The sequence below is a fragment of the Pimephales promelas genome, chromosome 23 (genome assembly GCF_988280905.1).
Source record: "Pimephales promelas chromosome 23, fPimPro1.hap1.1, whole genome shotgun sequence".
Taxonomy (NCBI): Eukaryota; Metazoa; Chordata; class Actinopteri; order Cypriniformes; family Leuciscidae; genus Pimephales; species Pimephales promelas.
Window position 1 is genome coordinate 14,888,868 of NC_142791.1, and position 13,382 is coordinate 14,902,249.

Sequence of the window (13,382 nt, forward strand, 5' to 3'; positions counted from 1 at the left end):
AAATATAATATCCATAATAATATATAATATCCACATAAAAAAACATATCCAAAACAAATTGAAAATTTGATTTCTTTTTTGCAATGCTCCAAAACTTCTGCTTCTCCAAACTAGAAATGTTCTTTTTATCTGTGGGAACAGTGGATCACACTTAACCGGTGTGAAAGACTGTGTAACTGTTGCCCCTGAACCCTCCATGGGCTTATTCGTGCCCAGGAGATTCCTGCCACGAAGCTCAATGCAACTACATTTTCATTTTTTTGCAAGTTTCAACGAAGCTTAGTCCCATTGTCCACATATGGGGACATCAACTTTAGCAGCTTGGTAAATCTTTATTTTTACAAAAGTTTGTCAAATGTGCATGCCGTTTCAAACATACAACACTATTATGCATAACTTAACAAGAATCAATAATGAAATGTTATTAGATTGTTTACCTTGTGGAAGTTTTGGTCTGGAGTGGCTGCGTGACATGTGACCTGTTTTCTCTGCCATCTTTAAATTATGTTAATTTTTTTTCTCTTCTGACGCCACCAGATGGCAGTGTAAGTGTCCTCGTTTGTGAAAAACATGTTCCAGTCACACAGAATTAAGTATTATGCTGCACAGAACCAAAAATGTAATGAAAATGAAAAACGACGGTATTCCCTCGCCCTATATCCTCCTTCTCTTTTCTTGGGGATTGCCTCTTCCATGTTAAATGTATCTGGTCAGTAGCATAGGGTTGACGTCGCTGGCTTATTCTTCAGCTCCGCGTGCAGACACCGTGCACGAGCGCAAAAATAAAAAGCTAGCAGGTCGTTAGGAAAGATTAGATGAATGTGATATTTTTTTGTTTGGGCCTGACATCGCTAAAACAACCTTTAATATAAATGTGCATTGTTGGAATATGGTACCCTTGCTAAAGTGGTTGCCCTCATATCGGTTTGGTGGGAAATCACTTATTTAACCAGTGTTGGAGGAGGCTGCTCTATCACGAATCCAAAAGTACTTTAGCGCTACAGTAGGTTTTGGCTGCTTCCTTTCCATTAGTTTTTAAATGTATTTATTTTTACTATGTACTTTGCACAGATTGCACAATTATTGTTTAGAAATGATATTCTTTTGCTTCAGAATCCATCTTGTCATACCCTGCCTTCCTAGCTCGCCCTTAGAAGCAACTTTCCCCACTAGGATGGTTAACCTTACTTATTTTGACCTCATACACACACACACACAAATTCCTGTGAATCGTGCATTATTGTATAAAAAAATCATATAAGGTTTCATGTCATTTACACTACTGATATATTAATACTACTACAACTACTGATAATAATAGTAATACTAATACTTGTTGTGTACTATTATTATTGTTTCCTTTGGTTACTGAAAAAGGTTCAAGAAAAGTTACTGATTTCAAATATTATTAATATGCTGATATGAAATAATATTTTCTTCTTACTTCTTACTGAAAAAAAGAACACTTAAAACCATAATATGGACATGCAATTTTAATCTTGATTAGTTACATTATTCATTATTATCAAGGCCTTCATTGTCAATGCATAAACATGATTTTATACTGTAAACTATAATCAATTGTGAATCAATTAATCAATCAATCAATCAATCAATCAATCAATCAATCAATCAATAAAAATCAATTGTAGACTATACTGTTATTTGTACAGTCATTTTTTTTTTCAAATTTATGATTAAATACCAATATTGCAAGTTACTATCTGTTGTTATCATCATCCTTTGCACAGGTCGTTTTAAGACTGGTCACATTCAGCGTAACACACTTTGTGGGTTATCATGACACCATTGACATATCTGTAATGTCTGTCATTGGGGTTGTTGTTGGTGCTGTTGTCATGGGTGTTGTTGTCATTGTTGTCGGTGCTGTTGTCATGGGTGTTGTTGTCATTGTTGTCGTGGGGGTTGTTGTTGGTGCTGTTGTCATGGGTGTTGTTGTCATTGTTGTCGGTGCTGTTGTCATGGGTGTTGTTGTCATTGTTGTCGTGGGGGTTGTTGTTGGTGCTGTTGTCATGGGTGTTGTTGTCATTGTTGTCGTGGGGGTTGTTGTTGGTGCTGTTGTCATGGGTGTTGTTGTCATTGTTGTCGTGGGGGTTGTTGTTGGTGTTGTTGTCATGGGTGTTGTTGTCGTTGTCGTGGGGGTTGTTGGTGTTGTTGTCGTGGGTGTTGTTGGTGTTGTTGTCGTGACAGTTGTTGGTCTTGTTGTCGTGACAGTTGTTGGTCTTGTTGTCGATCTTGTTGTCGTGACAGTTGTTGGTCTTGTTGTCGGTCTTGTTGTCGTGACAGTTGTTGGTCTTGTTGTCGTGACAGTTGTTGGTCTTGTTGTCGTGACAGTTGTTGTTCTTGTAGTTGTAGGGCTTGTGCGTGGCGCAACAACTTCCTCAGAAGAATCAGATTCCCTTGATTTAGACTCATTTGATTCAGAGTTTGAATCCTCGCTGGAACCGGATCTTGATTCTGATGAATCAAATCTTCTGTGCAAAGGTAGTTTCTGGGGATTCAAATAGTTGAAAAAAAAACGTATTATTATTTAAAGAAATGTATGCACTTGAAAGACACTGAAGTAGCAATAAAAGTAACTTTTATATACTTTATATAAAAAGTTTTATTTTAAGGTAAAAGGATAACTGATACTTACTGGTTTTGAAAAGACAGATGCAACAAAAAGCATCAGTAACAATGCCTGGATTGACTTCATCCTACAAAACAAAAAGTGTCAATGTGAACCATTTATTCTCTAGATATTGTTTACCACAGAATAATATTTATTTTTTATTTTTAACACATTTAGCTTACTTGTATTTAGTGATTATTCAGTTACCAGTAATATAGATAGATTCAAAAGCCATAAATGTAGCATAACTCAAGAGATGAGTGAGTTACCTTGCGCTGATGTTCTCGTCCAGTTGTTGTAATGTCTCAGTCTGTATTACTCTGGCATCTGTGAAAATGTGGCTTAAATACTGGATGGATGTGAATAAACCAAGGCTTGGTCCAGTGAATTCCCACGTAGATGACGTGACAATAAGTCAACATTTGTGCAACTTCCGGGTCTGTACCAAAACTTTCAAAATGTTTTGACTTATTTTCTTAATCCTCTTCATCCCCAATTAATGGGACATAAAGCTGTGTAGTAATCCTAACAAGACGGTAAATCATGCAACGCCGCTGTCCCAATGCATTGTTCAGACAAATCACATTGTGTGCTTCGTGTTTGGCTTGTAAAGGCTCAAAACTTAAGCGTATGTAACTTATGTACAGGATTTACTATACTGTACAACCCATGCGTGTGAAATTATGGCCTTTGACTTTATATTTTTTACACATAGTTGCATGCAATTTTAATCTTAATTAGTTACATTATTCATTAATATCAAGGCCTTCAATGTCAATGCATAAACATGATTTTATACTGTAAACTATAATCAATCAATCAATAAAAATCAATTGTAGGCTAAATACCAATATTACAAGTTATTATCTGTTGTTATCATCACCCTTTCCACAGGTCGTGTTAAGACTGGTCACATTCAGCGTAACACTTATGTTGTGTAACAAATACAGCATAAAACCTGAGATTTAAATAAGCCTATAAAGGGTTAATAGGGTTATTTAAAAAAAGTATCAAGAAACGGAAAAATCTCTTGGAAATCTAGTTCAAAACATATGTGTCAAGTACTTGGGGCGAGGTCGGTGGTGCGGTGGACTCTGCGACTGTGTGCCGACATCAGCGTCCCTCAAGAGGTCAGGTTGGAACTGATTTCACCAAGTACAACACAATTTCCATTAACCAAATGGATAATCAATTTGAGGGACAAGTTTACAGTTTATTCCAAGTTTCGGCTTACAACCAGGGTTTGGTCATTCTCAAAAATCATTTCCCTCAGATTTTTAGGGATAACTTATGGGTAAGGTTAGGTTTCGGGTAGGGATTGGGTTAGGACAACAGTTTTGGACAGGAATGTTCCTGGATAAACAAAATATATTGACCCAGCAACGTGTCCAACTCTGTAAAATCAGGACGTGCATCTTGTACACCTGCAACACCACCAGGTTGGCCCACTACTGCTCTCTTACCCACAAGTTCAGATGTAAACTGACAAGGCTTTAGGGGCAAAGTGGAAGCCTCGTCGGATGAGAGGTAACCAGCTTACAATTCCTCCATCCAGGGCATCTTCACATACCCATGTTCCTCCAAACTTGTAACGTTAGTGCAGTTGGACTTGCTGGGTGGGAACATACAGGCAGAAAAAGATTTCCTCCAATCCACACGGCACAGAGCACAGATACAAACATCTACACATGATTCACTGTCATAGTTTAAGATATAGTAACAAATTGTGCTAAAAATGCTTAAAAGAATTACGCATGCTAAGGAGGCATATGTGTTAGTGGATACCTTTGGTGTGTTTTTGACCTTCATGACCTTCTATTCTCTGGAAGATGGGCTAAATAAGTAAACACGGGTTCACTCAGCCACCTCTCTGATACCAAATACAGACATTGCCTTTAACATGAAGACAAGAATAGAAATAGAAAATAGTATAGATTTTAAGAAAACCACTGGCATATGTGATTAATGGCATGTATCACATACTTCTATGAAAGAAAACTTTTTTTAGACTTTCATTGTTCATTGTTGTGAGATGTCAGTGGCATGACATCTGACTTTTTATCCATAATGATGGATATTTAGATTTTACCACTGGATTTTTTTGTCTTTGGTATTGCATGAGTGAGTGTAACTGTTCATATGACCAGAGCAAACAGGTTTAGCAGCTCAGACAGATACTTCACCAACCCAAAAGATGTCAATGATGACTGAGGATGTGAAACTGTCAGAAATGTAATTTTCTACATTGATGATATCATCTGACATAATCCCATATATCAGCTCCTACATGAATGGTAGAAGTTATAAATAAATGACTCTTTTAAAGGTGGATTGTCTCTGATGTTCAGACAGTGGCCACATTTACAATGCAGGACTTGATGCCCAATTCAGATTTGTTGATGTAACATCTATTTCAATTGTTACTCAGTTACTAATCTAACTCAATACATTGTTAGGTTGTTAGGTGCTGCTAAGGAGATTGAGTGTTATGTCAAAAAATAAATAAAAAAATCACAGAAATGGGATGATTAAAGAAATCAAGCCAGCTTTTCTGACAAAACAAAACAATCAAATCAAACAATCAACATACAATTGTCGAAAGAGAGTACTTTAAGATAAATGCCCTCTAAAGTTGGTTATATTCTTTATATAAGTTATTCAGTCCCTTTTGTTGAGGAAATCAAGAGAGTTCAGTCCTTATTTCAACAATTCCAAGACAACAGTAATCCTACCCCTCTGGTTGAGGTAATAAATGAAGCACTCTTTCATTCTTGTCTTTGTACTTTCTTTATGTTCTTTCATGGGGTTAACTCGTCATCTCAAAACCCTACCCAATTACTTCCTCAACCCCAAACCGTTACTGCCCTAGAGTCCCCCAGCCCCAAGTCCCGAGTCCCATCAACCTGTCTCGAGTCCCTAGTGTCTACAACTTCTTCCAGGCTGTTTTTAGAAACCCCCAAGCCACTTCCCTACCACCACACCGCTCTTATGATTGGACCATAGACCTTCTCCCTGGCACCTGTCCAACTAGAGGACAGAATCTTTTCCCTGTCTCCCCCTGAGCACATCGTTGTGGACACATACATCAAGGAGTCCCTAGCGGCTGGCATCATCCGTGCTTCCACTTTCCCTGCGAAAGCAGGCTTCTTCTTTGTGAGGAAGAAGGATGGAGGACTCAGGCCTTGTATTGATTACCACTTAATAAAATCACGGTTCGAAATTGTTACCCCTGGCTCTGATCGTCTTTGTGCTGCTTCAAGGGGCTTCCATTTTCTCCAAACTGGAACTACGCAACGCCTACCATCTTGTGTGGATTCAGCAAGGGGATGAATGGAAGACGGCATTCAACGCTCCCACGGGTCACGATGAGTATCTGGTGATGCCATTCGGGCTCACCAACGCTCTAGCAGTCTTCCAGGCCCTAATAAATGACGTACTCAAGAACATGCTAAACAAGTTTGTTTTTGTCTACTTGGACAACATTTTAATCTTTTCGAGGTCTCTTGGGGAGCATGAAGGGCATGTCAGTGCTGTTGTCCAATGCCTCCTGAATAACCATCTCTATGTGAAACCTGAGAAATGTGAGTTCCACGTCACTCATGCTCGGTTTCTCGGTTTTATAATCAATATAGTTTTATAATCAATATAGTTTTATAGTCCTGAAATGGCCTACCCCTACAACAGGGCTGGTACCTCATGGAGGTCTGGAGAAGTGCACGTCTAGCCTTCTTCCATCAGGCTAACCGTCATTGACAAAGGGCTCCCAGCTTCCGGGCTGGCCAACATCCTACATCAGGATATTAGGTCTGGGAACTCACCATTGACAGGGCTCAAAACGAGGGGCGGGATAAACGGTTGTCTTTAAAATTCCCTCTGCACACAACAGGATAGTGCTACAATCAACCAGAGCAACGAAGAAGGTGATACATCTTCCTTTTTATAAAATGACTCAAGTGCCGTTCTTTGTTCATGTTTCAAAGAAAAGCTTAACTTTAAATCACCCAGAGTTGCGGCCAAAGCCGAATTGAAAGACGGCTGTTCGCCAGCAGCAGCAGCCATTTTTTGTTTTCAAGTAGCAGTGAACCGTCGCATCTCTGTCGTCATTATGTTAAGCCCGCCCGTCGACTCTATACACGATGTGATTGGCCTGGCTAGAGTTTGTTTTATCCAGCCCGAAAGTCAACGGAGAGTTGCTACTATACTGACTGCAAAATAATTTTATTAGCCGCTAGGGGGAGTCTAGATTTCTAGGCTACCTGGCGCCCTGAGTTTCCTAGGATTTTTGAGACCCTGTGAAATAGTAAGGTTTTTCTTTGTTAAAGTTATTTAAAGAAGTTCTCTTGCATCTGTTTATTTTTTTTGTTGTTGTTGTGTTTTTGTTATACCTCCATTTTGAGGAGATTCTTTGTTGTTTTTTTTTTTACATCATCTTTTGTTTATTAAACTATCTTACCTAAGACCTCGTATCCTGTGTTTCAATTGGATCCTATCCCTGCTTTCTGGTAGCTCAGTGGTATTACCGCCTAGCAACCAACGCATTCTCATTGTTTAGCGTCATATAGAACGCTATATGACAAAACGGCGCTATACTACGCACATGGCACCCGTTATCGTTAATATAACACGCGCTGTGATGGTTAGGTTTACAGTAGTCTCATATTACGCTAAAGGATTTTTGACGCCTTGGGTTCGTGTGTTATATTAACGATAACGGGTGCCATGTGCGTAGTATAGCGCCGTTTTGTCATATAGCGTTCTATATGACGCTAAAGGATGAGAACGGGAGTTCTAAGCTGGGTTGTGACACAATAAAGATTTATTACAACATATGACTGAGGCCTGAAACTGATTTGAGAATATTGAAATGCTTTTTTCTGCTTACATGTGTGGGTCATGACCGATTTGTGCCAGATGGGAGGAAATAAAATCTGAATTAATTCATTTGAACCATGTAATGTAAATTCAGCATGGCGAAATATAGGCTGTGGGGACCGCTTAGTAGCGCACTATACGTGATTAAATCGCCTAACGTTTCTACAAAATGCACCATCACAAGATTTTATTAAAATGTGAAACTTTAGGATTAATATTGATTGTCATGTGAGCTTAATTAATGCTAATGTTCACCAGTTCTGGACAGAATGCAGCTGCAGCAGCCGTCTGATTACCAGCACTAAGGTTTTTTTTTTTGCATTATCACAAGCTTTTTGACTTAGTCACAAGAAGTCAAGGATCAAGTCAATGAGGAGGACAGAATCTCTCAGAACTGCCCAGAAATTCCAGCCTAGAAAAATGTTCAGTAAAAGATCTGTTAATGCAACCTGTGGTTGGCACTGAGGCAAAACACATAAACATCATGGTGTTTAGGGGAAATTCATTTACACAATCACTCTCGTTTGACGCAGTTGTGACACAACCGCTATGGTGAGGATTTGTAAAGTTTCATTGAGTTGCTCTGGCAGTCTCAACGTTGTCTTAATTAAATAATTCACCCAAAAATAATTACTCCCAAACCTGTTGGACCTTCTGTGTTCCTTCCAAAATAAAAGGCCTGTTTCTCCAGAATTTGCCATATTTGCAGCATTGTCTCCTTGGACACATTAACATGATGTCCAATTTTGTGAACATTCCTTAATGTTTTATTTTTAAATTCCATTGAATTATTCTATCCACGTCACTAAAGCAGTCTAAATGGTCCGTTCACAATCAGACTGATCTGGTTCTTAAGTTCAGCTCACTGATTCAGTGATCCAATGGAAAACAGCCCAATGGAGGGCATCAGCGAACTTCAGCCTTTGCAAAAATCTAGTATGACTGTTTTGTTTTCCAGAGAATAAATAAAGTTATTCAAGTTCGGAACAACACGAGAGTCAGTAAATCATGACCGAATTTTCATTCTTAGCTGTTCCTTTAATAACGTCATTTGTTTCCACTTTCCAAAATCTAAACGGGTACATTTTGTCATTGGCACAAAGTTAGGATACTTGACAGCGGATATTATCTGATTTCCCCCTGTGTACACTATAACTTTAAAGTGAAAATCTAAATGCATATGATACCATCTCATAATATTATTTTTAGACAGTGGCCGCAAAAGGTATTTGGACTTAAGACACACCTAAAACTCTCTGAATAACATTGCGTTATAAAACAACAAAGTAAATACAGACAGCACAAGTATTGTTTTCAAGTGAAATATTTCACCATGACTAGTTTGAAAGGTTTTAAGTGATGAACAATAGAAATACTGTTGCAAATGAAGACAAAAGGTATTGTGACATTTTCTGAATGTCAAATGTTAGCGCTGGTATGGTTAATATGATAGAAGACCTGTGAGGGTCTACGTGCAGGAAAGACGTCCAGCCAACAGAGAACTTTCTCAGAACTTCCACTAACGTCAGTGCATGAACGAAAAATCTTCATGTAAGGTATCTGGTCTTTGATATTTTTTTTCCAAAAAATTATTTACAAAAAGATTGTTCATGGAAATATTCAGGTAAAAACCTTTAATCGATTGGAAAACGACTGTAAATTGATTACAAATACATTTTACACAAAAACAAAATGTTTGACAAAACTCGTCCTAAATTTATATTATTGTGACTTTATTAATGATCATTGTTTTAAATTGGTTCATGTATTTATTGTAAGAATAACAGCCTAATTATTTTTTTTAAAAAGATCATTGTTTCCACTTTATTTCGATAGTCCACTTTAGACATTCTAACTATAAGTAAGTTTGCAACTACATGTCAACTAACTCTTATTAGAGTATTGGTAGATTGTTAGGATATGGTTAGGTGTTAGGATTTGAGTTCAAATAAGTTGACTTGTAGTTGTCAAGTTACTTAAAGTCAGTGTAAAGTCTGTTGAGAAGCATTAAAGTAAAGAGTTCAGATATTAAGCAGACAGTCAACTAATACTCCAATGAAAGTTAGTTAACATGTAGTTGCAAAGATACTTAGCCTATAGTTAGAATATTTAATGTGGACTATAGAAATAAAGTGTTGTGAGTTAATTTTCTCTATACCACTTTATCCAAACCACAAGCTGAATAGTATAATTTTAGAATACAGAATTACAATTGAACTGTTTATACCTTAATGTTTAATAACATTATTTTATAATAATTTCTCAGTCTTTCTGAAGCTGATGATCAGTGGGTTAATGTGACCTCTACAGGTAAGGATAATGTGTGTGTGTACACCTGAGAGCCCAGAGGGTTATAATGTGGGAAGAAGTTAGAGCCAAGGGGAAGCTGTCCAGACAACTGGCCGAAGCTGCTGAAGGATTCCAGTCTGGGAGAAGGATAATAGTATGTACTGGTCACGGTGTTGGCGAATCTCTGAGCCAAAGGACGTCGGATAAATCGGAGACTCTGTCATGGAAAGAAATGAAAGTATCCAGTTTGAGCTTCTTCATATCACACACATATTGAGATTTACAAATTTACACTTGATCAAGCATCATTTTGAGCTCATGATACAAGCTTTTATTTGATCAATCATTAGGTTCGACCCAATTGGCATTTGTATTACAAGTACGCTAACAGACTTCAATGTTAAATGACGAAATAAATAACTTTATACAACTCCACACAATTGTAGTGCATAAGTGCATCGTCTATAGTAGACACAAATTGATAGTACATGCATGCTATTTTTTACTGATTATGTCACTGAGATGCAATATTCTAGTATAATCTTCAGAACAAATGCCATGTTTGTTTGAATGTTATAAACAGGGTTGAAGAAAGGTTCTTTTAAAAGTAATGCATTACAATATTGCGTTACTCCCTAAAAACTGAACCCATGACTTTTTTGTTGCAAGCGCCACATTCTCTACTGTTTGAAATAGAGTGTTCTCTATGTAGACATACAGTAGACATATGGTAGATACACAGTAGACACACAGTAGACATACAGATTAGACACACAGTAGACATTCAGTAGACATAGAGTAGACACACAGTAGACATACAATAGACATACAGTAGAACAGAGTCCACACAATACAAGTCCTAGTCCAAGTCACATAAAAAATAGCACATGCATTAGTGAAATTAGAATAAAATAACTCACCTCTTAACTAAATTGAAAAACCAAGTTATGGAAGAGAGTAAAAGATGATAAACCTATAGTGTACTGGTTTCTTTGGAAGCATTTTAAGTGCATATTAACAATTTGTCCAAGAGAGAGAGAGAGAGATGCTGACCTCTACTGGTTCAAATCTGTCATTGAAATCGGATAAATTATTCACAAGTTCAAGGCTATTTTTTTCCACCTAAAATGAAAACACTTATATAGGCTATGTAGACGTTACCTATAATTTAATATCACGTGACAATTTTTACAGTGTAATAATGCACACAGATATAATAAAATAAAATCACAAAACATATCTACATTTTGAAAGAAAACAATCCTTCAAAAATACCACATCAATAATAAAACAAATAATAAAAAATCTGAATCTTTGAAAATAAATGATTTCTGACCTTGCTGTAAGCCTAGTTAGCCACAAATATTTTAATTGAACAATTAATCAAGTAATTTTTATCCCTGCAAGTAAACGGTGTGCTACTGCCACTAGCCACTCAGAAAATAGACCATCTTATTTTATTTTATTTTATTTTATATTATATTATTATTTATATTATTATTTTAGGGTAAAAATTAAAGATGAAGACATTCATTGTAGTGTTGTCTATCCTGGGTCTTTGTCTCAGTGCTCCACTAAGTTCCACAAAAAAAAAAAAAAAAAAAAAAAAAAAAAAAAAAATCAATAACCGGAAGACAATACAATGCTGAATAAAGTTGTAGTTCTTGTTATATATGTAAACATTCTAACTAACCCACTGATGTCACATGGACTACTTTGATGATGTCTTTATTTCCTTTCTGGACAAGGACAGTATACCATACATACATTTTCAATGGAGGGACAGAAAACTTTCGGACTAAATCTAAAATATCTTAAACTGTGTTCCGAAGATGAACGGAGATCTTACGGGCTTGGGACGACATGAGGGCGAGTCATTAATTACATCATTTTCATTTTTGGGTGAACTAACCCTTTAAGTGTGCAATAATGTGATCTGTTTCCAATTTACTGTGTGTATCTAAAAAGGTTTACTTAAGCTATATCACATGACCAAGAGTGTACTTTGTCCAATTATGTTGTCCATACTTGTAAAATTGTTTTACACAATAAAAGATGTAAACATTGCACTGACTGTAGTGGATTTATTGTTGCTTCTGTATTATATTCATGAAATAAATAAATAAACAAACAAATAAAGATTATACTTAATAAATACATAAAAGTGCCAACTAAATAGAGGAGATTAGGTTTGTTTGGATATATGGTTTGATCAGGGTTAATTTCGCCCTCTTCACACATCTGACATTAAAACAGATTTGAAATGAGGACTACTCATTTTATATATTGTAAAATAACATTGTAGTGAAATTATAGTTGCTTCTGTACTATATTCAATAAGTAAATTAATAAAAAGTGGCAACTAAATAGAGGAGATTGTGTTTGGTTGGATATATGGTTTGGTCAGGGTTCATTTTACTTCTCCTAACCCACAATACATTAAAACCAGTCCTGAGGACAAATTTTATATATATTTATTTATACAAATTTTTAATATCTAAGCAAAAAATTACTTCCCCAGCTAAAGTATTATAAAAAAAAATCGGGAAAGAAATATTTAAAATATATGAGTTTATACACTCACCGGCCACTTTATTAGGTACCCCATGCTAGTAACGGGTTGGACCCCCTTTTGCCTTCAGAACTGCCTCAATTCTTCGTGGCATAGATTCAACAAGGTGCTGGAAGCATTCCTCAGGGAGTTTGGTCCATATTGACATGATGGCATCACACAGTTGCCGCAGATTTGTCGGCTGCACATCCATGATGCGAATCTCCCGTTCCACCACATCCCAAAGATGCTCTATTGGATTGAGATTTGGTGACTGTGGAGGCCATTTGAGTACAGCGAACTCATTGTCATGTTCAAGAAACCAGTCTGAGATGATTCCAGCTTTATGACATGGCGCATTATCCTGCTGAAAGTAGCCATCAGAAGTTGGGTACATTGTGGTCATAAAGGGATGGACATGGTCAGCAACAATACTCAGGTAGGCTGTGGCGTTGCAACGATTGGGGCCCAAAGAGTGCCAAGAAAATATTCCCCACACCATGACACCACCACCACCAGCCTGAACCGTTGATACAAGGCAGGATGGATCCATGCTTTCATGTTGTAGACGCCAAATTCTGACCCTACCATCCGAATGTCGCAGCAGAAATCGAGACTCATCAGACCAGGCAACGTTTTTCCAATCTTCTATTGTCCAATTTCGATGAGCTTGTGCAAATTGTAGCCTCAGTTTCCTGTTCTTAGCTGAAAGGAGTGGCACCCGGTGTGGTCTTCTGCTGCTGTAGCCCATCTGCCTCAAAGTTCGACGTACTGTGTGTTCAGAGATGCTCTTCTGCCCACCTTGGTTGTAACGGGTGGTTATTTGAGTCACTGTTGCCCTTCTATCAGCTTGAACCAGTCTGGCCATTCTCCTCTGACCTCTGGCATCAACAAGGCATTTCCGCCCACAGAACTGCTGCTCACTAGATGTTTTTTCTTTTTCGGACCATTCTCTGTAAACCCTAGAGATGGTTGTGTGTGAAAATCCCAGTAGATTAGCAGTTTCTGAAATACTCAGACCAGCCCTTCTGGCAC